At 44.8% G+C, this 5797-nt stretch overlaps 1 pseudogene; it reads right to left on the bottom strand.

The window, feature by feature from the left end:
- Positions 1-2523: 2523 nt before the first annotated feature.
- On the bottom strand, positions 2524-3267 carry LOC102828238 (annotated as a pseudogene).
- Between the last annotated feature and the right edge of the window lie 2530 nt (positions 3268-5797).

The following is a 5797-nucleotide window of genomic DNA, read 5'->3' as shown; positions in this document are numbered from 1 at the left end:
TCCATTTGTGTCATCACAGTCAACTCTATTTTGAGGAGGCAGCTTTTCCCCAGATGCATTTTGAGTGCCTTTCAATCTGAGGTACTATATCTGTATATAGTACTATATTTCATTTCCCAATACTATATCTGACAATATTCTGGTGCTCTTCATCATGTTCCAATATTCAATATTACTGGTGCTGACAGTGTTCCACTGCTATTCATAAGGTTTTCTGTGAATAAATGTTTGGAAGTAGCCTGTCTCTCCATCTTCCCAGTCTGCCTTCATCTGGAAGCTCATCTGAAACCTGTCTACCATGGATGACCCTGTTGGTATTTAAAATACCTGTGGCATAGCTTCTAGAATCACAGCAACACACAAGCCACCACAGTACAACAAAATGACAGACAAGTGATAGAGTATAATATGATAGAAACATTTAAATATTTGTTGTTGTTTCTAGGTTCTGTTGAGTTGATTCTAACTCATAATGACCTATGCACAAAAAGAATAAAACACTGCTTGGCCCTGCACCATGCTCACAACTGTAGTTATGTTTGAGCCCATTGTTGCAGCCACTGCCAACCCATCTTTTCTTTTTTAAGATTCTAGGATTTCTATGTATTGAGAAAGCATTCCCAACTAAGTCTCTTGATATGACTGAAACTTCTGGCTAATGTTTAGGTGAAATTCCTGCTGGTATTTTGTTTTTGAAGTCTTTATTGTGAATTGACTGATAGTTATAGGGAAGATCATCAGTTTTACACTCAACAAATCACATTTTGTTTTATTGCAATGATTACAATCCTGTCCATGCACCATCAGTTAACAGTATTTACCTCTATGCCCCCCCTTATTTTTGATATATACAAAACACAGAGAAAATATATATTTGTTTAAGTGCCCAAAGGGCACATTTTGAAAATCAATCTCCTAGCTGCAAGCACACAGACTTTCTCAGTCCATGGGCCTAGAATTCTGAGCTGCTCTGTCTCTCTATGCCATGGCCTCTGCCTCCATCTCTGCTGTTGCTACATTTCTGGTTAGGATCCCACACTCTACTCATGCTCTTCCTTCTTGATGGCCTGAGAGTCCTCTGTTCCTGGAATGAGAGATTAACTACTCTTCCATTTTAGTTTCACATCTTCTGCATTTACTGTTGTGATAATCACAACTACTAATGATAACATTTATCCACTTTTTAATTTCTTTTTATAAAGACTTTATTGTCTAACATGCTTGACAAAAAAAAATTACAGCCACAATCAAGTTATGCCAAAATGATTGAGGGGCACATCCTAATCTTTCATCCCTCAAGGACTGTTAATGAATTTTCTCTTAAAGTAACAGCTGCCTTCATAACTTTTCCACATAAAATACATCATATTCTGAAGATACCTTAGGAAATTTTCTTTGTTTATTTTTTAGTTTATATTTATTGGTCCATGTAGAAATTCAGAGGAGGCAATGTTCAAGGGTCCTTGGGTTTTTCTCCACCCCAGGTATGTGCATGCACATGAGGTGAGTCTCAAGAAACCATATAAACAACACAGCTCCCAAGAACCACCTCAATGGCTCGGGATGTCACCCCAGTGAACCTGGCTCACTCCTGAGCAGGAAGGATTCTCCCAGGATGATGGGCTGTTGGGCACAGAGACTGGGGAGCTTCAGGGCGCCAGGACTTTTCTGGACCAATGAGGCCACAGAATCCTCTAGTGCACTCTGCTGCCACCATCCACCATAACGTGCACGGTATGAGGGAAACCGAATCAAGAGGTGGAATTCTGCTTGAGAATGATGAGAAACACGGAGACACCTTGTGACATTAAGGGGTGTGTGTGTCACGTGTGGCAGGGCGGTCACTGTTCAGCCTGTGCAGAGCTATACAGGGACCCTCGGACCAGTCCTGGGTGCTCCAACGGCTGGTTTTATACAACTGATCTTTAAATCCAGGCACCAGGAGAGTGCGTGGGACACTCAGGCCACTGTTTAAGTCAGCAAAGAGATCCAGCAGAAGGAAAGGGAAAACAGGGCGAGGCGGTCCGGATGCCTGAGATGTCCCTGAACACCCCCTCCTGCCAAGGGGCTCAGCCAAGAAATAATACTGAGAGGGCAGGAGAGAGTGACTAAATCCTCCTGCACCCGCAACCCTGGGGCTTGTAGCCACACAGACCCTCAGTCAGCCTCAGGTTTTTGTGTGAGAACTTCCAAAACCTTTCCCAGGTGGCCGAAGGGCAGTGGCTTCTAGAAGAGTTGGATTCTTTCACCTCCCAGGCAAGGCGGGCCACGAGCTTATGAGTCCTTTCAGGCGGTACACGTGCGCACGGAACCCTGGTGGGGCCACGCAGGGTGGTGACTCCAGGGGACTAGAGGCTGAAGTGTCAGGGGGTTATCTTCATTCCTAGGACAGAGACCATCCTCGCTGTCAGACGGGTTCTCTGGGTCGTTCTGCACAGAGGAAGGGTGATGGAGGTCAGTGCTCCTGATCAGACATTTGTAGCGGATGAATGCTGGCAGGCAGGGCTGGGCATCCGGAAGCAGCTAGGAGTTACAGGGTGTGGGGAGGTCAATGACTATGGGCGAGTTCACAGGCTGGTAGTTCACAGTGCACACGGAGGCATTCACGTAGGTAGTCGTCCCATCTGCCATGACACCATAACCTTCGTGGATGTGGCCGAAGACGTGCAGCCGCGGCTGGACACACCCCTGCACCATGTTCAGTAGCTCCACACAACCCACCCACTGCATCTTCTTGGGGACCCAGTCCAGAAAGCCCAGCGGTGGTCCGTGGGTTATTAGGATGTCTATCCCCTCAGGGATGAGGTCCATTTCTCCCTCAGGGTTTGGCCTCGTGGGAGGTTAAAGCCCCAGCCATAAAGCCATGGCTACCATGTGGAGCCGTAGATTCGGAAGTAGCGCACCGTGACCTCGGAGTCCTGCAGGTAGATGCAGTTGGTCAGCAGCGAAGGCACATTCTCGTAGTTCTCGGCCTTTCAAGTGGGTATTGGACACGCAGACGAATCGTGTGTAGCCGGGAGGTTTGGGGACGTCGTGCGGCACTGGGTCCACCAACTGCACGTGCGGTTGCTGGAAACCGCCCTGATTGATGTTGTAGAAGGTGAGGGCCTGGGTACGGTATTCATCCACCTCGATGCTGAGTCGGCTGTGTTGGTGCCACCAGGTGGCCATCCCGTGGGACTGGGAGAAAGCTATGTCCATGCCACAGGACAGGAGGGCCAGGGCCTTAGCCTTCCGGATGCCAGCCTCCCACATAGAACGCCACATGGACCTCAGCTGGCCTACCAGGCATCTCCCTCAACATTTATCTACTTTTGAATTGTTGTTGTTGTTGTTAAGTGCCGTCGAGTCGGTTCCCACCCATAGCGACCCTGAACAGGGTTTCCGAGGCTGTAAATCTTTACGGGAGCAGAAAGCCTCATCTTTCTCCCGCATAACAGCTGGTAGTTTCGAACTGCTGAGCTTGCAATTCGCAGCCGTAACCACTACGCTACCAGAGCTCCTTTGAATAGTAATAAAAAAAAAATCCTATCCCCATCTTCCCCCATACCCTTTCACCAGACCTATCTGGACAAGAATAAAACTATTCAGTGGGGGTTTTACCGTACCCTCCTCATTCTGAAACTAAGTAGACTAATGAAAGCTTGTATGCCAGTCACTTCATTCCTTTACAGCCCCTCATTTTTGGTAGCCAATGTCTAAGTTGCCTGTCCCTATCAACCCAGTGTACTGAGGGGAAAAGCTTGATCCTTGATATAAAGAATCTTTCCCTTTCAGTTGGAATTTTAAGCAACTGCATCCATAAGCAAAGGTCCAGTTCGTCAAATTATAGCTATTTATGCTTGCTTCCTATATCAAACTTTTTAAATCTTCATCTGGTGGAATCTGATCAGCAATCCATCCAAGTTAAGTCAAATCTGCAAGTTTGGGAGTTCTCACATGTCTCCTCCCAGGCTCCGCTCTTCAGAATAGCTAGCAATTTCGCTCAATTCTAGCCCTCAGTGGCTAGGTCAGTGTCTGTGGTCTCAAGAGTTCACCTTAAACCTCTATCAGCCACCCCTTCCTCCTCTCGCTCTCATCTCAAGGTTGTTGGGTGTCTATGAAACATAGCCAAATTCAGCCCATGTCTTCATTGTTGCATTTCCCCTGTGTCCACTCACAAGCAGATCAGGGTGGTCACTATCAAGCTTACAAGCCTACTTGGTGTTCTCTGTGAATTTTAGTCTTAGAGGGGGGTTTGCCCTGATGGGCTGACTTTTCTTACCTAGATGGCTCCAAGGTGAACAACTTGCTTGGTCTTTTAACAGCCAAACCATCTGTTTTTGTTTGTTTTCTGCTGGTCTTTCTTTCAAGAAATAACCTTCTGTTCCTCTAACCACTCCAGGTTGGTCAATACATCCTTTCAAGTGAGAATGTCCCTCCTCAGAATGTTCTGACTGGGGCTCAGAGTTCCATCCAAGCCCCCTTACTCCACAAAGGCTTTAAGAAGAAGCCTAGTTCCCCCCTTTTAGATAATCCAATCAGTTATAGGCTGAAGATAGGTTACAAGCTTTCTGTAATCATATTTCCAAATATTCCTTTCTATCCAACTAAAATGTCTATATTACATTAGTAGGCAGGAGTAACCAATATCCACAAAACAGTCTGGTACCTTAACATTATTTCCCCTCGTTTCTCCTTTCAGACTCTGTCTTAATCACTGTATCACAGAGCCCCGTAGTTAAAAGGTTGAGTATACATAACTATTTACTTCTATCCCTTTTAGCCTATGCATACCTCCCTAACTCTTCCCCTACCTTCCTTATTCACCTACCTTTGTCACCCTTCTGGTGTATTGCCTCCCCTCTCCTTGTATGTTGCCCACTACGTCATGAGTTATCTATCCCCTAAACTGTGACTTACTGTTCCCTAACTCCCACCCTTGGTAACCATCAAATAATTTTTCTTTTAGTATGGAAATCTTTTCTTAAGCTTTTACAATAATGGTCTTATGCAATATTTGTCCTTTTGTGACTGAATAATTTCAATCAGCATTATGTCCTCAAGGTTTATCCATATTATGAGGTGTTTTGCAGCTTCATCCTTATTCTTCAAGGTAGTATAGTATTCCATTGTATGTATGTAACACAGTTTGTTTATACATTCTTCCACTGATGGGCACTTAGACAGTTTTCATCTTTTTGCTATTGTGAACAGTGCTGCAAAGAACATTGGTGTGCATATATCTACTAACATTCTGGCTCATATTTCTTGTAGCTATATCCCAAGTAGAGGAATTGCTGTATAATAAGGTATTTTATTTCTAACTTTCTGATTACACCCCATACCATTTTCCAGAGTAGTTGAACCATTTTACTGTCTCATCAGTAAGGTACAAGTGTTTCAGTCTCTCCCCATCCTTGCCAGCATTTGTTGTCCTCTGCTTTTTTGAGCTTTGCTGTTATTGCTGGTATGAGATGATATCTCATTGTTGTTTTGATTTGCATCTCTGTAATGGTTGGTGTCCTGGTATGGCACTACAGGATAATGCACTAGACTGCAGGGTCAGTTTGAACCACAAGGTCAATGGCTCAAACCCACCAATCACTCCTGGAAACCCTATACAGGATTTCTATGGGTCAGACTGACTTGGTGGTACTTAACAATGAAAAAAGATCGTGAACATTTCTTCATAGATTTGTTGGCTGCTTGAATGTCTTCCTTGGTGAAGTGTCTGTTCATACCCTGAGCCCATTTTTTAGTTGAGTTATTTGTCTTTTTCTTGTAGCAGTGTTGTAGCTTCTTATAGATTTTAGAG

This window comes from Chrysochloris asiatica, unplaced genomic scaffold (genome assembly GCF_000296735.1).
Source record: "Chrysochloris asiatica unplaced genomic scaffold, ChrAsi1.0 scaffold00030, whole genome shotgun sequence".
NCBI classification, from domain to species: Eukaryota; Metazoa; Chordata; class Mammalia; order Afrosoricida; family Chrysochloridae; genus Chrysochloris; species Chrysochloris asiatica.
This window is presented reverse-complemented; position numbering and strand designations above follow the sequence as displayed.